The sequence below is a fragment of the Cyrtonyx montezumae genome, unplaced genomic scaffold (assembly GCF_038088225.1).
Source record: "Cyrtonyx montezumae isolate F1298 unplaced genomic scaffold, pur_monq_1.0 scaffold_2, whole genome shotgun sequence".
Lineage (NCBI taxonomy): Eukaryota > Metazoa > Chordata > Aves > Galliformes > Odontophoridae > Cyrtonyx > Cyrtonyx montezumae.
The window spans coordinates 19,448,259-19,471,248 of record NW_027071936.1 but is presented as its reverse complement, the minus strand read 5'-3'; the positions used below and the strand labels follow the sequence as shown (position 1 = coordinate 19,471,248).

At 39.0% G+C, this 22,990-nt stretch overlaps 1 protein-coding gene across 4 annotated transcripts in view; it reads left to right on the top strand.

Annotated features, from left to right (window-relative positions):
- TENM3 (teneurin transmembrane protein 3) overlaps window positions 1-22,990 on the top strand; it is a 304,193-nt gene that overhangs the window by 115,667 nt on the left and 165,536 nt on the right. The window lies entirely within an intron of this gene.

Here is a 22,990-nt window from a genome sequence, read left to right as displayed (position 1 = left end):
AGCGCGCAATACAAAGATGGATTGTATGGCATTCTCTGCTGGGGAAAATCAACACATAGTGCAGGCTCACTGCCAAGATGTTCATAATTAAAACTGTTGCTATGGACAGGATTACATCAATGTTTCTATCAGTCCTGTGCTGCAGTTCTGTGACTACCGGTATTGGGTTTTCTAGTTTTTAGATTCCTTCCTGATTTTCAAATGAAGCATTGAGACAGAGGGGTGTACTTTAAAAAAAAAAAAAAAGTTGCTTGAAGCAATAGGGGAAAAAGAATTGTCATTCTGGCTGTGTTGTGAGGTATTTCTCTGCATCTAGCTAGTGGAAGATGCCAGATGCAGTTGTTCCCATTCAAAAATCATGTTTTTGTGACCCAAGTGCCATGGAGTGGCAGCTGCCAGGCAAGTACCAATGGACTGCACAGCCAGAGCATTATCAGCTTGCGTTAAACTGTTGCAAATTCACTAGTACAGCAGGCGTAAAAGGAAACAGCAGCACACTGGTTAAACCTTGAGGGGTTCTTTTGTCCCCCCTTGTCTCTGTTTTGTGCACAGTAGGTTGTGAGATGGGCTGATGACAGCATAGCATCTAGCAGACCACGTCAGGGCAGAGTGTGCCCACTTGAATACCAGTGTGGTACTTCACCTGCTGCTGTGTTGCTGGTGCTGTTATCCTGTTGCAGTGATTTTCAGCAAGTAATTCCTTTCGGCAGCACTCTAAATGTTTAGTGTTACACTAACGAGTGCGCAGTGCCTTAAATGAGGAGAGGCCAGGGGCTGCAGTACAAATGAGGTAGACTGAGGGGTGACAAATGATATGGAGTGCAGGGAAGATCACTGTAACGAGATAAACAGTGTGGTGTCACAAAATTGTCTCCCAGTTGACAAAACAATCCATATTTTATAGATTGCCTTAAAAATTGAAGGATGGAGTCAATTATAGCCAATTATGATGCTACATTTACTGGAGGAGTTTTCATGTCCTTCGGGGAGGAATAAGGAAATGCTCAAGTCAGTCAGAAAAAGCTTTTGCGTTTGCTTCCTCCTTTTATCTGAGTGTGAGCCTTCCTGCTTCTTCAGGTGGAAACTACGTGTGAAACCAGGGACAGACTTACCTGGGGAAGAAGATTTTGTAGTTCTTTCATTTTTCTTCATGTTCAGCCTGAAATTATGGTAGATAATATGGCAGGTTGAACAAGGAGCTTGAATGCCCGCAGCCCTTGGTTCTGTTTGAGCTCGCTCAGTGGGAACTGTGTGCACAGCCTGGTGATGGCAGTCTCCTTAGATGATGCTTACTGACATTGTTGACTTGCTTGTTTCCCAAAAAAAAACCTTCACGTCCTCAAAGAGACAGCTACTAGATGCTGTATATATTTCCACATTTAACCTGCTAGAGTAAAAAAATAAAAAATAAAAAAAAAAGGATTGAGAGCACGGAGAAGTTTGCTGTGACCAACAATTCCTTATTGGAGAACAGCAATAGAATGAGCTAGGAAGCAGTATATTAAAGATAAAACAGATACTCATATTCTTAAAGCTGGTAATAGTCTGAGGGGTAGTCATTTATTGTGCAGCACTGTTTCATTCAAACTGTTCCTCTGGCACCTCCATTCCAAGGCTGGGTGGTGGTGTTGGGGAGCTGCACATCCTATGGATCTCACACTGTAGAACTGATTGTGAGGAATAGCATCCTGAACCTAGAAAGGCATGCTGCTGATAGTATTAAAGACTCAGATGTGTAGATACTGGGGTATTTGGAGGGGAAAGTAAACAAGTTGAGTGGTGTTTCCAAGTGTTATCCTTCTGTGTTCAGGATTTCGCTTTACCAGCTAGCTTCAGAGGGTGACCTAGTGCATGTGCCAATGACAAAAGCTACTTGTAACAATTCAGATCATGCTTTCTGCTTTATGAAATGGGATTGTAAAAATCCTCTCAAAAATGACATCTGAAATAGCATTAAAACACAGTTTCCCTTTGATAAGGTTTTAAGGCACTTGTATGAAAAGTGACACTCCTTTGAGTGCCTCTGTGTCAGCATTATGCAATGTGTTGCACACAAGTGACGTTAATCCATTAAGGGTGTGAGGGTCACTTATTTTTCTCGTGAAGTCATTAAACACCTTTATTGATTTCTGTTCAGTCACTTGTGTTCTGCTGGCATGAAGCAATCTCTAGACATGCTAATAGTGCTGTTGCTAATAATGGTTATAGACCAGAGTTTTAAAGACAGATATTACATTCAAAATAAATTATCATGCCTAAGTGAAGCACAAAGGAATTTAGGGAAGCAGTGCTGTTCTGCTGTTTGCAAATTACCTGAACCTGCTTTATTGCAGAAGATGATTTTGTGACACAGATGTTCTAAAATCAGTAATTAGCCACTTTCAGTGCCATTGCTGCTTTTTCTAAACATACCAGATTAATTTATATCTTTGGACTGCTTCTGTTATGTGATGATCAAGCAACTTTGAGAAATTGAATGCAAATTTAGAAGCTCTGTAATAGTTAAATTTAAGGCTTGTAACCCCAGCTTTTCTGCTGAAGTCTGTTTAAACATTGGCCCTTAAATGCTTTACATTTTACTTGCTAGTACAGGATTATTTTGTCATCTGAAGCAATGTTGCATATATGTAATGTGAGCGGGACCAAATGCTGTCAGAGTACAATTCTTCACTCCGTCTTACGGGATCTGTTCATCATGAAGAAATATGTAAAACACAATTAAATAGAATGAGTACGTTTTAGCTCAATATGAATTGATGCACTGTAGAAAAAATATATAAAGGCATGCTCTGCTCTTCTATGCTCTGTTCTTCACTACTTTAATGCCATCCTAATGACTTTATCTCAACACTTTGTCTGAGCTTGTTTCCTTTGCTAACAGATAACTGCAATAGCAGTTTACATTATTCCTACTCAGAAGGAAATGAGGTTTCAGATGAATTTAGGATGTGATTGAAGAATTGTGATATCTGTTAATTTTTGCGGTAGTCCAATGTTGCAGTTGGTGGGTTTTTTTTGCCTCATCTCCTCTAGGCTTTTTTCTCTATGAATATATGTAGTTTAGCAGAGTAAATAGTCACCTTCATTCTGGGCATAGCAAAAGCAGGTGAATGCAGTTATCTCCACTGCCAAGATGGGAAGTTCTCACTTGCAGGTAGTGAGTTCTGTCCTGATGAGGAATTGCTGCTTTCTTTGTGGGTCTCTCTGACAGCCCTTCAGGCCCTGACAGACCTTGTTGAACAGTGCAGGTCACCCCATCTCAGGCATCAGGCGATGCCAAGTAGCAATGAGTTTAATGCACTGGCTCCGGAGAAGCTGGTGTTTGCTCAGCGTTTCCTTCATAGCCCTGTTGCCTGATTTCATTGAAGGAAAGCAGAGTGAGGCTGCCCTACTAATGAATTATGACAAGCCCTTTGCCTATCAGGCAGAGAGGCTCCTGCTTATCTCCTTGTAAGACAAAAACTTAATGGAAGATGCTCCGACAGGCAAGCTCACTGATGATCTCCTCAAGTGCGTGCCCCACTCTGCTGCCAGCACGCAGAGAGCCGTGAAGCTGCAAGTGGCAGCAGCGTTTAATGCTGCCTCCTTCATAATGCCTGAATAATTTTCCAGAGAGTGATCGCCGCAGTTGCTGTGAACGTGGCTGTTTGTTTATTTTTCACCTTGGTCCTGGTGGATTGCTGACCTAGCTAATCTGCCACACGCGGGGCGGGGAGAGGCGAGGAGGAGACGTTTCCATATCCCCAGGGCCAGCGTCGTCCTTCTTGACAAGCCAAGATCAGCGCAGGCTGCTGAGGGGAGGGCACCATGCAGGGTGCACATGGCCAGCTCTGAGGTGGAAGGAGATGGCCTGAGCTGCTGGGGTGAGTGCTGCGAGGTGGTTAGTCATCTCCCCACAGTTGCATGGCTCGTTACGTTGAACAGCGCAGCTTTGAAACTGCCAAAGCTCCTTTGCTTTTATGTGCTGTGGCCTTCATTTGCTGGAATGCTTCAAGTTCACGGTACGCTGGTCGTTTTGGAAACGGGATGTAATTACAAAGGTTTCTTATGCTTACCAGCAGTTTTTTTCAACCAGTGTAATCATCATTACTTGTGGATACTGTAAATTGAATATCCCCTCCCTAATTACATTAAACTCATGGGTTGGCTGCTTAAACAGCCAAATAAGAAAAGTTCACTCTTTACTATAAATAGCAAGATTGTTCCTTTACTTCTGCTGACCTTTAAAGCTAAGCGCTTTGCACGATGTCATCAGGTGTACATTAGAAAGATGGCTTGTAATTAGATCTGTAATGAGGAACTAAGTTGGAATGACTTTCTGGAAAACTTCATTTATTCAGCATTTCCTAATGGCACAGCAGAATTGAAGCTTCACTGCATGCTGGGCTGCTGGATGGGGCTGGCTGCCCTCCTGCCCCACCTGAAGCGCAGGGAGGAGCATGTGTAATGGATTGGTCCTGCCCTTTGCACACAGCACAGGGTCGAGGAATGATTTATCTAGCAGTCACGGACTTTCTTGGGTTAATTAACGTTTCTCCCCTCGCTTCAGTACACAAATGATGAGTTAATTTTTAGTAGGCAGCAGAATAAAGAGAAGGAAGGTTGAATTTTTTTTCCTTTTTTTTTTTCCTCTGATTAATATAAGAAACTGTTGTCTTGCTGAAACATAAGTTGTCTTTTCTGGTGGGAGAAGACAGCTCAAATTAGTTGTCGTGTCTGCCTTGCATTGAATCTGCTGCCTGTCACGGTTTCACCCATTCTATGCATTGTTTTCTTGCCAGTCAAAGAATTTAGTGAGCGACTCGATTGATTTTTCACTTACTTGTGGTAACTGAAAATTTTACATCTTAGATACTAGCTAACATCTTCTGTTTTCTTCATTCTACTTTAATTAAAATTCCTTCATTTATTCCCTGTAGAAACGTTTTTGTAAGTCATGACTACTTATTTTCCCAGAGCACTTCCTGCTGAGTGTCCCTTATGACCTATCATAAAAACGTGCATGGATGGGACAAATATAGAAGTGTGCTCAGCCAAGGCAAGGGCCTTCAACTGCCCTGAAGTGCTGGAGAATTATGGCTACATCAAAATAATAGCTTTTTTTATTTTTCAACACAGTACAGATTTTTTGTTTAAATTGCATTAAATAACTCATAACAGATTTTATTTCTTAATGAAATGCAAGTCTAAAGCAAGGTGAAAAAATAAGTTGTCTTAGTCTGTTTTTGAATAGTGTTCATCCCTGTTGCTCTCCTGGAGCAACTCTTAAGAACTGCAGCAAGCAGTTTAAAGTAATAAAATACCCAGCAGGCTTTATTTCTTGTTGAAAAAGAATTATGTCCATGTGTGATACATTCATTAATCTAAAATTAAAGAATTATTATTCATTGTTCCTCTCATTAACCATCCAACATATTTTCTACCTTTCTGTAATTATGCTATTACATGACAAGTAAAGCAACCACGTAGCTTGGTTTGTGTGAGATTAGTGCATTTGTCTTATGTGCACGTGTATGTAACAAGAGCCTCAGCATCTAAAAACATCCGTGTGCCACTGAAGCAGCACAGCCTCGTTCGAGTAGTCCCTCAGATGGACTACTTCATAGGAAAGAAAATGAAGCAAGAGAGCAATGAGGCAGGCAAAGGCCTTTAAGATCTTTAGATTCATTTGTTCCTACTTACCCTTTTGCAGGCACTTGTGCTCACCCTCGAGGCTTAAAATCTTTAGTTGCTTTCAAAATGGCATGGCAAAGTGATTTTTTAGCTGACTTCATAGTGCTACAGTGAAGGCAAATCTTCAAGCTTGTCTTTTCCCAGCTAATTCAAATACTCGTAAAGCTTGCACTTTTAGCAGTAGCTTAGGAGCCTTCTGTTACACAGTGATGCTTTTTAATAGAGCTCTATAGTTATGTAATTCATCAACCTTTTTGATTGTTTCATTGGCAAGTATCTGGAAGGCACAGTCTCTTTGAATTCTGAATGTGGCTTCAGACACAACTATTAAAAAACTCAGATGCTGTCGGTGTATTAATACTGCTATATTTGTCCCTATAATTGTAGGTCACTCTTTCTTATGAAGCTTATTTCTGATTTGCTTCTAACCACAATGGGAAATACTTAGTGATAAACGTGTCTCCTAACTTTTTCTGTCCTGGAAGCAGGGATAGGTTATCAACTGGATGGAATTACCAAGTGGCATAATCGTGGGCTCCGTTTTGCTTCCTGTTCCATTCTTAACAATACCCAGCATTTGAGCTGCTGCTTTTGGCAGCTGAGTGCTGAGCTGACATCTTGATGGAACAATTTATTGTAACCTAGAGGTCTCACTCCTCAGCAGTAACATACAGCTCAGAACCCATCACTGTACATGTGAAGTTAAGGTTACATTTGAATCATGTGAATCACTCTACACTTATCTACACTGAATTTAATTTACCATTTCATCATCTAGTCACTCAATCTCATAACATCTTTATGCAATTCTTTCCTGCTTGCCCTCATCCTTACCGCCCTGAGTTTGTGTCGTCTGCAAACTTGGTGGCTTCAGTATAGAGTGGACCAGTTTTTCAGATTTCAGTCCCCCAGAGCTTTTCTAGAACCTGTATTAGAGGTTGGCAACACGCTAGCTGCATGAGACCTTGGGTAGCAAGTGCAGGGGAGGTGACGTGCTGTCAGCAGTAATTCTACTCCTCTGCCTTTGAGTTGTTGCTCTGGAGTGAGCGCTACATGGTGTTTGCTATTTGTTTCCTCATACAGAGAAAGGACTGTGGGGTTTGTTGTGCCTTTTTATAGTGCCTTGTGCAACAGATGTTCTTGCCCTTACCAGTGTAATAAGTCACAAATTAAAATCAGGCGAGTCATTAAAAAGTGGGTTTAAAATTGCTGCTTATTGTGCAATTATTTAAAAGTTTTAGTAATATCTTATTCTGTTTTGTTTCTGTTTCATTTCCCTTACTGGTGTGTGAAAGACAAATACAAACTGACAAGGAAAGAGGAGGATATTGTTTACAAACAACAAGACTTGTAAAATCCTGAAAGTATACAGAAGGTTGTTATTTCACTTACATAAAGCTTGGATAATGTTTGAAGCTGCAGTAGTATAGAAAGAATCAGATGGAAGCAGGCTTTATAATTGGATAGTTTCAGCTTTAATAAAGACACATATGGTCTCTATCAGTAGTCATCAATCTTATTTGACATAGTCACATTTTAGCTGGTGGATAATAAACACGCTCTTGTGCCATGCCTGGTTTCTGTGTGGAGCTTTTGTGATGTTGCAATAATGGAGGACATTCCTTTGGCATTCCTTCTTGTGCAGCTGTCATTCAAAGCTGAATGAGGTTAAGAGTTGTGTAAGAATAAGTGAGGAGAAAAATCTGAGGTCACAACCGTATCTTGGACTGAAGTTGTGACTGTTTGTATTGTGTTCAGATTTTAGGGGTTCAGAACTGATTTTTAGACTGGGCTTAAATTTAAAATCCACTGGGGCTGGTTTTCTGTCTTTTTGGTTCATTTATTGCTGATTTTTTTTTTAACACCCTGAGATGGGGTTTTTCTCTTTTAACTCCCTGAAATGGGGTTTACCTCCCACAAGGTAGGAAAACATTGTAGGTGAAATACTTGGCAGCATATTCTCTTGCTGCTTGAAGGCAAAACAAATGAGCCTCCTCAGGTGTCTGTGGAAGCATAACTACCATTTCACTTCAGAGTTCAACAGAAGAAAGCTTCTTTCTGATCAGGGTGGAGGCTGAGCAAAGGGAAACTGTTACTGTGTTTTTTATCTTACCGAATGGTTTTTGTGGCCCTTCATAGGATTGCATGTGACGTAAAAGCTGGCAGATCTGATTCTCTGACTTCATGTTTCTCTGTATTTCATGTCCTGTCAGTCCCCAGTAGAAGTGACTGATTCTCCTCTTCCACCGCGTGTATTTGGAGGCACAAGGTGTGATTCGTCACAGATGTGCCATTCAGCCTGGTAGTGTCATTCTCATATTAGAGGCATGGCAAATGACCACTATTGTAATTGAAGCACATCCCCTGATAGGCTCTGGGACTCTGCAGGTTTTAGGAAGAAAATATTTCTGTATTGAGTTCTCAGTTTGTGGATGAAGGTGGGTGAGGTGACGAAATACGGAAAACAGCATAGAGATGATGTGATGATGAGGCTAAATGAATTACAAGCGATAAATGGAGCTAACATGATGTGATTTTTAAACTGTGTGGCAGGGAAGATGAACTGTAAGTATACCTCCATTAACTAACTGTTTATATAGGGTTTTCAATAATGTTTTAATTCCTCTATTCTCCTCTTTTTTATTATTTTTTTTTAATTTTCCAATTAACTGTAGATAGACCAGGAAACTGAAGTACCCTTATAATTCTTGACTAATGCAGGAAAGTAGTGTAAACAAATGGCCATGTTCTATTCCACCCTTGTTGTTTCATGATAAATAAATGCAGATGACAGAATTGAAGGCCTCATCATCTCCTCTCAAGCATATTCTTGGTTTTTAGAAAAATCTTCTGGGGTTTTGTCTTAAATGTTCTACTGGTCTGCTGTCTTAGGAGGGTCAGAAACAGGGCAAAGGCCAATGTAAGTGTCTGTTCTGTAATGTTCTGTGTTGGCAGGAACCCATTATCAGATTTCATATTGAAAGGAAAAAAAAAAACTCCTTGCAGATCTGAATGGCAAGAATTTGGAGTCTTTTAGTCTTAGGTTTTGATGATGATCACCCTCAAGCACTATATAGATGTACTACAACCACGTTAAATCTGGTTCACTATATCAACCTTGAGCATTGGTCTCCTGAGGACTGCTTGTCACCATCTGTGCAACCATAACCTGAGCACTGTAGGATAGAAACTGTTTAACAAGAGGATTTTCTAAGTTTATTTCAAGTAGGCCAGTCTAACTTGTGGTTAATGCAATTTCTACTTCAGAAGAGCTTTCGACCAGGAGGGTAACTGAGGCTAAGCCACGTAACTTTGTGTTGGTCCTTCATTTTGTGGCAGCAGGAGAGCAGGCAGTGACTTTAGCTAGGCAAAGACTCAGGGCAGTGCACATGCAGGATACCCATTATGGTTATGTTTAGTAAATGCACTGTTACTGAGATGCTTTATGCACTGCGCTCAGGCTGCACACTTGGGGTTCAGGTGCTTTGCACAACCTCAGCCCTGTCAGACCACTTCTAACCAACTTCCTTCCCAGGGCTTCTCCTGATGGGCACTGGAGTGAACCCCACGCTGTAGCTTGAATGGTTTAATGGCTTTTGTTATCCAATATACCACAACTTCACTGGTGATTTTGGGAATAATTTACAAACTTCTGTAGTGTAGGTACTGCCTCCTTACAGTGTAGACTGGAAGAACAGCTAGCAGATTCCTCCCTTTTGCATGTTTATTTTAGGTCTTAATAGACTTAAGTATTTCAGGATTCTGTAGTAAAATAAATGCCTGAGGGAGCCTAAAAATGTTCACACATAACCAGGGCTGGCAGGAGAACAAGAACTCAGTGTCATGAAAAATTTAGCAGGCTTGGCATTTGTCTTGATGAGAAACTAAACACAGTTCTTCAGAGATTTTTGTGAAAAAAGGGAGGGAGAACAAGTTGCTCTCTTGCTAGCTGAGAACTCAGGCACTCACCTGGAATGTGGGAGATCCTGACTTAACTCTTTGGCCTGAATTGAACGAAGTGTTAGTAGTGGGTTGTTGTTTGTTTGCTTTTCTCTGATTAATTGCATTCTCAGTCTGTTTGCATCTGTTGTGGACAGAAAGTCCCATTAACCAGCGGAGATGCCATCCTATACTAGCGTGGGAGCAAGGGTAGCTGGGGTTTGTGTTACGAGTCTGCAGCAGTTCTGGGGAAATGGTTGAGGGTTATTCCATCTAGAAGTGTCCATCTGTATCCAGATGGAGCACTGCTTTTAAGCATTCCTTTCATGGGAAGGAACAATGGCATTATCAGTAAATCAGTACTACCTATATATGTTATTCTGTGTATGTTATTAAACAGAACACTGTAAAAGATCTGTTTTGATATGCCAATTGTTTATGCTAAATGGCATAGTTATTTAACTTTGCATAATTATTCATCTTTTACTTAAAATGCTTCTACCTGTTCTAGTCTTGATAATTTTTGCAAGTTACCTTCCTTTATACACTGTTAATTTATGACAGAAGAAGCTCATGAAACTTTAATTGTAATATGAAGGCAAATAAAGTTGTCTACGAATGAGAAATGGGCATTGAAATAAAAGGGAAAAGACAAAGATAGGAATAAGGTAGAGAGGGCAGGGTTGCCTTGGCTGTAATAGGGAAAAGAAAGGAATCAGGAAGCCTTGTCTCTAGGAGGTCATAGGTGCTGTGATAGTGGTGGCACTGCCTTGTCTTTAAACACATTGTATAATTCACATAGATACATAGCCTGCCAGCTTTGCAGCATTCAGTCTGTAACCTTTGCAGGTTTGTAAGAAAAAAATACAATATTTTACTAACCCAAGAAAGAAAACATGTTTCTGTACCTAGAATGGTATCTTGGTAAAAGGGGTAGGATATACCTGAAGCAAAAAAATATTTTGGTGCACTCTGACCAGTGACTTTACATTTGACTAGCCTGGGAAGCCCTCTTTCAAAACCCAGTTAATAGAAATCTAGTGGGTTTTTCATTGATAACATCAATGAAAGATAATCTGAGCTGGGAGTGGGAGGGAAAGAGCTGGATGCATTTTAATCCAATAGATTCTGTGAAAACAGACTGTAACCATAAAAATGTCAAATAAAGCAGTTGTGTTGTATATTATTGTTTATAATAAATTGTTTTCTGCTTTTTCTGCTAGTCAGGCTTTTTCATAAATGTATTTTCCTTCCAAATGGATATGTTGTTGTTCCCATGGAACAGCTGCAGTAACATATTGTACTTGCATGCTAGGATTTTATTCTTTCAAGTGGAGTGATGCATGAGTCATTTATGGCTAAAACATAGTAAAACTTATTATAGCATTGTTCGTACCATATCTTCTGAAATAAACAGATCCAGAAAGACGCTTGTAGTGAGACTTGGATTTCTGAGAGTTTACGTGAGCTGGTGAATGTTATGGGCTGATGTATGATCTTTATTCAGAAGGCGTTTGAGTATAGTTCTTTATCTCTAACTACCCACCTTGGCGCACAATCTTAATAGGAGTATGACAGAGGGCTTACGTTAAATGGACTGATTAACATCCTTCTGTTTGACAGGATCTGACTTTGAGATATCCTGTGATTTGTTTTCTTCTTGTAGATGTAAAAAGTCTGACCAAGAACGGATTTTACAGGCTCTGACTGCTTCAGAAAACATACAATGAATGATTTGGTCTATTAGAATACTGCAGAGATGAATAAGAAATGGGGGGGGGGGGGGGAAGAAACATCTCAGATAACTGAGCAGAAGTGGTGAGACTATTGCATTGTCTTTATCTCTTCATGTAGATACCATGGTATTTATAATATAGGAGATTTAATTCAAGTAGTATGTACAAGGGCAGCTCCAAAAGTAGTTCTTGATATTTTATGATGTTGGCCAGCAACATCAGAGGCGGATGTTGGTGGTGTGTGGTAGTAGGGGCTGAACTTCCCCACCAATATTTCATGTTGTTGCTGTGTGACAGATGGCAGTAGAAGGGCTCTCTAACAGAATGCCATCTGGGATTCAACATGGAACAAAGGTGTGTCACTGGATTTCTCCATCTGCTGGTGGAGATTTTTGTGAGTGTGCAGGCTCTTGTTCATTGCTGGTGAAATGTGTAGTCAACAGTGGAGAAAATGTTAAAAAATAGTGTTTTGTAGATGAGAATTTGCTCTATCAAATGCTGTTATTTGTATCTGGGTTAGTTACAATTGAAATAAATAGGAGGCATTACTTTTGGAGCAAACACATCAGAAAACTATAGAAAAGTGCATCAGAAAAACTATAGTGTGTGTGTTAGGCATACACATGCTAAAGTACAAAAGGAATGAGATGTGGGTAAAACAGATTTCAAATTCTGTATTTCTCTATTTCTCTTCACTTGCAAATTGCTTTTTATGTAGTCTGATCTTTTCAGAATGAATGTTTAGCTTGTAAGTGTTCCTGCATAATCTTTTCCTTATACAGTGCTGCTTTATCAAGCATCATATAAAATTATTTACTTTGTGCTTGTACGAATGTGGACAAAGTCAAGACATTAGTTGGCTTTTTCAGAGACTGCTCTTATAATTGGTTGCTTTACTTCATCGTATAAAAGGAGAATTGTGTGAATACAAATGTAGTCTTGGCCAAAAAACTGCTAAAAAGTGCACTTTTTCAATGGGAAAAGAAGTCAAATTAAGGAATTTGTTCATGTCTTTTCTTACCAGTAAGTGGTTGTGGTAGATGTTTTGGAAGCAGAGATTGATTGAAGTTGAAGCGAAGGAGTTGATAATCTTGGAAAGTACATGCAATAAAGTATATGGGGAATTTTAGTTTTACAGAGCAGTGCTTCCAGACCAATGCCTTTAAATGCTTTCTGTGTAGTAATTGGTTTTTTAGCTGGCAGATTTTACAGGTATTGAGAGGTGTATCTTGGAAGTATAATGCTTCAACGTTTATAATTTTTCAGGAACTCTAAGGCTTATAAAGCTTCAGCTAGCGATTCCTACCATTAAGTGCAGTTGTTTCAGCTTTGCTAAGCAGTCAGATGTGAGTTGTCTTTCATCTCTTCAAGCTGATGGCTAACCTCTGTCTGTTGATGGATTGGATGGCCCTGTTGGTGTTTGCCCAGTCTTTGGACAAAGGCCCAAGGACTCTGAAAGCAGCATGGTAAAGAGGTGTTGTTACCCTTAGTTCCAGTCAAGCTTAAACAATTGTTTTCTGTTTCAGAATGTTTCTTGTATGTATTTTGGCCTAGTCTTTGAGGCATTTCTATTTTCGTATAGATAAGACCTCTTAGAAGTAACATGAGTGGTTTATCTTACTTTGTTTTACTACTCGGAAGAGGACAAATTGGCAACAAAGTAAAACTTACATTATTATTTCTGGACTTTAAACTATCGTGAATTGTTAACTATATTGTAACTTCCTTTTGTTCATTATCTAATAACTTAATGAATAGCCCTTTTGGACAGAAATTTCCGTGTTTAGTCTGAAGCTAAATAGATTATTTCAAACTATTCAACATTTTCTGGCCTACTAAAACTAATGGGAAGGTTTTGCAAGTGTGCTTGGAAGAAAATTAAGCCTGTTCCTCTGCAGTTCGAAGGATAACTAAATATATTTGAAATTTATGGGTTAGAATTTTACATATAGCTAGAGCACTGTGCAGTCCTGACAAGTTTAAATACAGATGAAATGCTACAAAATTAAAGCTATCAAATAGGGATTTTATCTAAGTTGTCAAAATAGATCATGGTAATTTCCTGTACTCGGGGAGAGTAATGAAAAATATGCAACTTCACAGTGTTATACAAATGCTGGATGTTTCCTTACCAGTTTAAAATATTTTTGTTCTTATATTTAGCTCCAGTTTAAGAGGTTTTGTTGTGATGCTGGTTTTTCTTGTTGTTTTTTTTAACTTGTTTAAAATGCAAGATTTCCAGAGACACCTAAAGAAAGAGTCCAGCCTGTTCCGATTATTCACTACCCAACAGTTTTTATTGTTCTGTTTTTTAAATCGTCCCTCAGTGAGACTGGGCTTTTCTGAAAATCTGGCCCTGAAATGCCACCTCCAGCCTGTTCTGATGCTGCTGTCTTACCACGGATTCAGCACCAAGTGAGCTCTGGTGACCATGTGGAGGATTTTCATTTAAGCTTTCCAGCTTCCTGGCTGTGGTGTTCTATTTGTTTCTGAGGTAGAAACATTTTCTCCACATGGGCAAAGCTGATAAGTTCTGTTCCAGCAGAGAAATAAATTACATGCTAGATGTAATGAGACATCAATGTCCAGTAAATGTCCTGTTGCTTGTCAGAGTGGTGCTGTGTGAGACAACAGTTGATAATTTTCTGGTAATTCTCTAATTCCTCCCCTCCCCAAAAGTTCCTTTGTGAAGGAGTTGGATTTAATATAGCAGGAAAAAAAAATGCCTCAACATGGAACAAAACTCAATAGTGCAGCAGGAAGGGGAGAGCTTCTGAAAATGGAGCAACAAAGAGCTCGCATGCCAAATATACCTACTCAGCTGGTACCTTCAGGCCTGTGGATGCTGTGCAATTCAGGGCTCCTTTGCTGGTTTGAAGTTTCACAAGCAGGAATGCTTTCCCCTTTCTCATTGCTTAATTGATGCTTTTATAAGCATCCTGTGGTTCTTCCGTTTTAGTCTAATGGGAGATGTTACTGGTTTACTTTATTTCCTGGGAAAATAGGGTGTAACAGCACAGCATGATGTTTTCTTTCACGTGGAACAGCGCTTGGGCTCTGGCAGCTCTTTGTTAGCTTCTGTCAAAATTTCTTTACATTGCCACATCTCTGAGAAAACAAGTCATCTGCTGTGGTCTGGATTACAGACAATCTGATGCCATTAGTAGCTTTTCCAGACACTCTGCTTCAAAATGTGGGTTTCTTAAAATGAACTGTGAGGTAGCTGCCGTAGTGGAAGTGGCCAAAACTGGCATCCTGACCACTGTTTTGACATGAGGACTCAGGAAAAATAAGAAAATTCAATGTAGCTTATGGGTATTTGGTTTTATTCCTCCTTGGATTAATTCTTAGCACGATGGAAGGAATGAGGGTGGGAAATTACCTGGCTCTATAAACTGGATGATATGTGAGTCATTCTCAGAGGATTTATTTTCTCTTTAGCAAGCCTCTCACCAGCTTCCTTCCAAAGATATCCTGAAGTGCTGTTGTACTCCTCAAGATGCATTTCCTGTCCTGTTCCGAAAAGGCATTTTTTCCCCCTCCTCTATTTTAGCCCAAAGGAATGCTGAATATAAAAGGTACGAAGGCTAACACAGGGTCATGCTGGAAGAGTGATAAACCAGATGTGACATGGCTCATTCCATCTCAACTCTAATAATAAAATGTCACAGATAGGAAGAATAAAGCAGCATTTCTTCACAAAGGTTACTTTTTTAGGTGATTACTCTTTATGAATTGCCTTCTGAAAGGATATCAGCATCCAAAAAACAAATTACTTTTGCAAAGGTCAGGAGGGAGTGGGAACAGCAAGCTTCAGCCTCATTGTTGGGTGAATGTAGGACTTACAGAGACTGAGAGTGTCCAGCCTTGTTACGTGAGTTACAGCTTATGGCAGCAGCTCTGTTATTGATTGATAGTTGCATTTCTGAAAATGGAAAAAAAAGAAAATTTTGGTGGTGGGTTTTCCTGGTGCTCTGTTCTCCTGAAGCTTTCAAGGCCACTGTGCTCAGCCACCACAGGCTGGCTGCCAGCGCTTATGAGATGGCAGCCAGTGGCAGTAGCTAGCCTAAAACTGGATGTGTGTAGCCAAGTCAGTGCTGAGCTGGTGTTTCTGTGTCCTGGCTGCGCCACGCGGGGCTTGTGTGGCAAGGCTGGGATGCACGAGCGTCTGTCCCAACAGATGCTCGAAATGGAAGGCGGCGTTTCCGTGAGAGAACTTGTACTTTGCAAGTGGAGATAGATAGGAGTTAATGGAAACGTTTTGCAATCTGGTGTTCATTTCATCAGCTTGCTTCTGTCCAAAAATCCCCAGCAAAGGAAGGGGGAAGTATATTCTTCTAAAAATACCAAGACCTATCACTTAAACTAGAACTCCTCCTTTGACTCAGAAAACCATTTTCCTGGAAATAGCTTTCTTCTCCCCTTCCAACTTCATGTGCACTCTCTTTTAATTAATGTTGAGGCAAGTAAGTTCAGTTGAATTGAGCAGAATAGCTCCTAAAATAAACATTCAGTCAGAGATGATTGGATTTTCAGTTTGGCTGATGAACTTTTTTGTCTCACTGTTTGGACCTTCAGTCTGTACCTGACGGCCTATTTGTAAGGTAATACAGCTAAAAAATAATAATAAAAAAAAAAAACCTCTGAAAAAGTAGAAAGTTATATACTTTGGTTAGAATAATCTGTCAGCTAAGGATCAGATTCTGCAGTTTCTTTATAGGTAGAACTCCCATTTAAAGGAAAGATAAGCACTGCCTTAGCTCAGGACTGGAGGAGCATGTGGTCATGCAGTCTGACCTCTGCAAGAATAGGGCGTTCCTTTCATTTAGCAATCTGCTAACCGGCAGCTGTTAAATTTCCGAAAACAACAAAAAGACTCAAAACTCAATGTGTTTTCTTCAGAAATGATCACCAGTTAGAATGCATAAGCATTTTTCTCAGGAAAAATTTTTCAGAAAACAATTATAAGCTTTATATTACACTCATAATTATCATAATATATTTCCAAGAAGGGGGGGGGGAGGGAAATCAGACCAGAATTTATCTTGCTTCCTAATGAATTACTTCTGTTCTCAAATCAGCGTTCTCATATTATAATCTTGTAAAGTTTCAGCTTCCAGAGTCTACAGAAGCAGTTGCAATTCTGTGAATTAAAATGCGTGTCAAAACAATGCACTTCTTTTCTTTAGACATAACAACTTTTCAAGGATGTCTGGGAAAAGTAGACATCATTTTTATTTAAGATTTGCATCTGAGATGTAGTGACAGTTCAGGGAGGTTTGGAACTTGGGAAGTACACTTACAAATTCAGGGTATAAAAGGTCATTATCTGTTATGTAAAACTAAATCAAAATCAATTAAATGGAAAACCTGCAGTGGATTGCATGCATAGTTTTTAGGCATTTGAAAGCATTATTGAAGAAAAAAATGCAAGAGTGATTTTTGCTGTAGATAGGTCTATGAACCAACTTTTGTGTATATATTTCATGTGTAGGGAAGACTGTCTATGTATATATTCCCTTGGGCAGATCATCACAATAACAATTGTTGACTCTAGTATAAGTAGATAAAAAGAACTGTGTCGGCTATAAATAATTGTTCTTTGTATGCTATGCCACAACAATTTTCAGTAGTTCCATTTGCATGTAGAGTTTTAATTAAGAGATAACTGTCACTGCAGGTTGACTACAGAAGGCTGCAGTATCCAGCAGAGAGATAAATGCCAGTGCCAAGTCATACAGGTTGGATAGCATACGGGGAGTCCAGAATTAAAAATAAATAAATAAACAGGTTTACAATTAAAACTCGCTTATTCCTGACTTACTGTCTTTTACGAAGAGATGAAAAGATTAAAAAATCTGACTGCGTAGGGTTCTGCTTACCAGGAGGTTTTCATTTGTATTTTTGTCAATTTGCATGTGATACATTGGAAATTGAAACTTCAGGATGCTATTGGTAAACTTCTTAATGATGTATAGGTGCCCTATTTAAGAGTGTGTTGCAGCTTTCAGCACACTGGGAAGTCATGCAACAGATTGCAAAGACTCATCTCAGCTTGATTCAGAAGGGCTGTAAGTGTCCTACTGCCTGTTTGAAAGTGTTCTGATTTCTAATTAATTTAGCCAGAAGATGTGTTATTTCTGACCTTCACAAACCGCTGACCGTCTGATTCTAGTTTGAAAAAATTGCATTAGCTGTAAAAAAAAAAAAAAATTCATCTGTTTATCTCCTGTTGTCAAGAGCAAAGTAAAGAATTAATATATATTAGTGTATCTACTGTTAGTGAGGTGTAATGTGTGTGTATATATATATATAACACTTCTGCACAGTATGTGATTATGTTTTGGGGTTTATATGATATAATGGCACTTAACATAACATGGAAACTTCATTTCCATGGAATCACCACCAAAAATCCCATTAATTTAATAAAGGCAATACCAACCTTGCAATTTGTGATTTAATAGCATTTTCTTACTGACATTGAAGTCGGTAAGTACTCTTTACCACTAACTTCAAAATAAGCCTCTTCCCCTCTGGCTTTGAGATGCAAGTAGAGGAATTTTTTTCTTCAGTCTCAGTGACAAGGGCTGCCAAGACTATGAAATGAAAAATGCATTGTTCTGCCGTGGCTAAACAGCCTAAACAGAGCTGTCGGCTCTTAGATTGCCTTAAGCATCCATCAGGAGTCCTATGTCAGAGTTAGGTGTAGGATTTATGCATGCTGATGGAGATGAAAATAATGGCCCTTCAAGTTTTTATAGTGAAATTACTTTTGTAAAATGTGTAACCTGCAATACATTTTATGCAGAGTGAGTTGATAATGCTGGGTGCTCAGGTTTGTTTTTTCTTTTCAGATGCTTTTTTTTTTTTAAGCACATAGGCACGTCAATAGAAAAGCTATACAGAATGCATAGATTTATAATGAAAAATCAAAAGTAAGCTTTTCTTCTTGTTACTGTCGTAGTGCCAGCAAATTGTCTGTTTTAAGAGTTTTACTCTAAAAGTAAGTTCAGAAGTTCTCATAAATGCGAGTATTTTAGGACTCTGCAGGGATGTTCTGGGTCATCTCTCCCAGGCCACCCACCCTGCAGCAGTAAGAGATCATTACTACTGTTTCTCTTCCATCCTATTTTTCTCCTGAATACAGTGTTCCAAAAGCATCTGATATCATTTTCTTTTCAATTCATCTAGGGAGCATGCAGGGTGTAAATACAAGTACACACCTGTTGGTGTTGAAGCCAAGTGCTGCTTTAACATGTAGTGACTGATAAAAGATGAAAGCTGAGTAGTTGTTTTATTGTTTTTTCTTAATATAAACAAGCACAAGTGGCTTTATTTTTAAAGCTTAGGGTGTGGGTGACCTACCATATACATCTGTAAGTTGTGGATTGTAGGTGGGTGGAGGCATACTGGAAACTGGGGCTGCTGCAGGCACTCACTGCTCTTACCATTGTGTGCTCCAGTACCCCCCATGCTCTGAAGTAGTCACTGTCACTTCCAGGCTCTCCTCCCTGTAATGTTAGGCAGCAGCAATTGCATCAGGCTCAGAGTTTGGTGCCTTCGTATACTTCATACGTGGAGTCCCACATTAGCTGTCTGAGTTTGTTTCCAGAACTGACCCTCATTTCAGCTTATGAAGATGAGAGTTCAACTTCAATGTTAACACTGGTTTATGATTAATAAATCCCTGTGCCTTCAATTATTACCAAGCAGTTGATGGCAGAGTTACCCATTGTTTCATTGCCTTTTTATTTTTTTGACTGAACGTGTCCTACTTGTTCTCAGCTTTTCCATACACAACATCGCCTTTGCTTCCAGCTTTTAAATCATCTTTGCAAATACCAGTGCTGATTTCAGGCTCTTCCATGTTCTTCAATCACTTTGCTAATTGGGACCTAGAACAGAAACATACTTTCTTTTTTAGGCATTTAACACCTTATCATCTCAGGTATCTTTTTTTGTTAATATTCTTACAGACAATTTTCTTCGGGTTTTACTTTCTTTTGGGACTTCCATTGAAAAAATTCACATCCTCACAAATTGCTACATTGCTTCTGATTGTATGGAATTTGTCTATGTATCAGAGATCTGCAGAAGTCTGCATTTTCACAAGATATTTATATAAACTTGCAAAAAAAAATCAAAAATTGTGGTTTCCATTATGGAAATAGCAACAAATGAAGGTGTTTTTGTCCTCATAAATAAATCTAAAAAGTACTTGTATCTTCTCTAAAGCCTGATATAATTGTAAGTAGTAGAAAATAGTGTACTACCTTACATCAAAGTCACACAGTAGAAGCAAGAAAATCTGCTTTTCTTTAAATATGTGTAAGAGAGATAAAGCAGAAGGATTGAAATTCTTGTTGAATGTATACCAAAAGAAGTAGGAGAGGAGGGGGAGGGAAACGTTATTTCTACTTTTCCTAAACTTTTCCTTAGAATGAAATGTTTTCTGCGTTGTTTGACTATAAGCTGAATGGAAAAAAGGTGATTAAAATAAAAAAGGGAGAACTGGATTTTGCCAAGTGTAATGATTATTGTGATTTTTAAATGTGTTTAACTAAGATTAAACTGTTTGAAAGACATTTTTAAGAGATATTACCATTCCATGTAAAATAAAGTTGGAGAGGGATTCACATGATTATGATCCCTCTTTTTCTAGCGTTAAGTATTTTTTTTCTTAACAAGTAGCTTATTCTATAAATGGCAGTGTATATAGCTATCTGTCTTTTCACTTGGAATCAAACAGGAACTCACACTAACGTTCTGTAGAGATCTGCCAGTGCTGGATGAAATTGTACAGAAATATGCATCCCAGCTGGTTGGCCTAGGGTACTTGTGAGGAATTGGCTCTTGCTCTCACTGGCTCCCTGTTCTCTGCAGACCGTGCAACTCTGAGACAGGAACGACCTGTCTGCTGCTATCAGGTTGATTTAGAAAAAATCACCAAAGTTGCATGATTTGCTGCAAGGGTTACAGGCATAACCACCTGATTTTTCCAGTAGCAACTACCTGTCCCCACTGAGTATAGTAATGGAAGCTTTGCTCATAATCCCACCCCTCTGCCTTGTACCTGTCACCTTGTTTTCTGAGCTGAGAAACTGTAGTCCAGAGCATCTGAAGATTGCTCTTTCTGGATGGATGCTCACCAGTGCAGTGTCAATTAGTCACGTTCTGTTGAGGCAATTAATAAATCTGGATAAATGAGGGAATTTACAAAATAATTAAGGGTTCTCGGACATGACACATCTTCAGGCAACAAGATACTTTCCGTGATTATGGCTTGTGTAGTCAAGGCTATGTTGTGTATGAAAGATAATGAGTGTTAATTGAGGAAGTGGGGAAAAGCATATTGAAAACATCTTTATACATAAGCTCCATAGGTATGCTGGTTAGCTTCAGATTATATGCATCTGAAATGCTCTTCCATAGAAAGAGGACTCTAAAGGGAGGAATGGAGATTTGTTCTGAATTAAGGTAGCAATATGTTGCTTTAAAATTTTTAGTTGGGAAAAAATCATTAATTATTTGAATGAGATACAGTGGTTATTTAAATGAGTTTGGGCATGGGATAATGAAAGCTTTAAATACACTCTCAATAAATAATTCAGGTCACTGAAGCAAACAACTCAAAAAATCAAGGTGTAGCAAGAAAATGTGGTAGCTCTTTATCTTGAACTTGAAAAAATGTCTGATCTCTTATTTCAAATTCCCAAACTGAGCACTGTAAAATGTCACTCCCTCATCCTTATTTCCCCAACCATAAGCCTTGGGTTTTGCACAGGAGTTACTTGATTAATGATATGTGCTCGCTTTCCTTCCAGAACCAAGGCTGTTTTAAAATTGTTAATAGTATGTACTGTACTGTTCCCTGCGAGTTTGAGGGGAAGTAAATGGCCTGAAAGAATTAAGCAAACAGTTTGTGACTAGGCTCTCTCACAGTTTTTTGTTTTTTTTTTTTTCCCTGGGAAAACCAGTTAGTTATAGCTCTCCAAAACACATTAGGTCCTAAGATATTATGTCTTGGACTATGCTGAATGTGGATGAAATTTTTTTTTAATTCTCATGATCCTAGGATTGTACAAAGGAGACGGAGAGAAGCCGATTCAAGTTATCGGTGCCAACACTATTATTATATTAAATTTAAATATAGCATTGAGGTACTGCACTTTTCCAGTACAACTATACTGTGGAGTATGATAAAATACCAGTGATTATATGATGGAAAAGCACTCTTTTTCCCTTACTTTAATTTTAGGTTCTTAGTCATGAGTAGTATCCATGCAGTTTAATATCTTTTTCTTTCAGAAATTATGTAATAAAGCTACTTCATTAGCTGTTAGAATTCCCCCCCCTACACACAGTAAAATACTTTATTCTAAAGTAGTCTGGCAGTCTTACACCATGTAAAGCTAAATCTGCTTTTGAATACTATTGGTAGTGTTTGCTGTGTCTAAAGCCCAGCAGAGGTCACAGAGTTGACTCTGCTTCAGTATTAATCCTGCTATTGTATATATTTAGCAAGAGTACAGGCAATTAATTTTTTCTTAATAGTTGGATCTCTCAGTTCCATAAATTAAATAAGTGCTGTGTGTCAGTGTGAACATACTTAAGGAGGTTCTTGAACATCTGTGACAGCAAGATGGCTTTAAGTTCCATGGGTGGGTCCAGTAACATAAATAAGGAAGGAGACAGCACCAAGTTAGTGCCATACATGTTGACGCTTTCTTGGATTTGAGGACTTGTATAGAAGTCATCTAAATGACAAGCACAGCTATTGTACTGTAGTGTGGCCTCTGTCCCCATAATCCCCATGTGAAGGTGCATATAGTAAATCAACGAGGATTGTAGCAATCCACGTTGACAGGTGCATGTTCTAAAAAGAGAGCGTGCTCCAGACACCAGACTGGAAACATTAGATCAATACACATCCTGCATGCCTTGCTTTTTCAGGAAAAAAAAATAATCTTGGGATTCTGAAAAATAAATTCTCATTAAGGAAGACCACTTCAGCTCAGGCATGGCATAGGTCTCTGTCTACTGGAAGCGGCCTCCTTATGAGGAGACAACTCCTCAAGGCTGCAGGCCCCTGTGGGTTTGGTCTGTGGACATCTTAAGTGAGATTTGTGCTGAATTTCTGTGGCAGGATAAGTTAAGTAATTCCTCATTGCTTATTGGGTTTTATTGAAAGACTAAATGCTTTGTTATGATATCCTAAAGCTTTATTTAAATTTGTTGTCCCTCATGATGTCTTTGTGGTATTTGCAAGATCTAGAAATGAGAAGCAGTCATTGCATATGCGTTTTAAAAAAACTTGTGCAGATAGACTCAGGTTTGACAGATGAAACGTTCTAATGGATTTTAAATAGTATCCATGTCTGAAAAAATACTGTCAAAAACTTCTTGTCAGGATAACTCGTAGGGTAGAAATTAAAGGCTGCATGTTTCTGTATCTGTGAGCTTGGAAAACTGTTTCTCTGCTAATCTGTATTATTTTCTTCCCTAAGTACAAGTATGATCCTGTGAAAGAGGAAGCCGTGTATTTGGCCATATACTTGAGTAGTTCTGTTCTGCTAGTCTATGTGGTTAGGAGAGATGAGAACTGAAAGGGAGTGCAATGAGTGTGTTTGCATTACGTA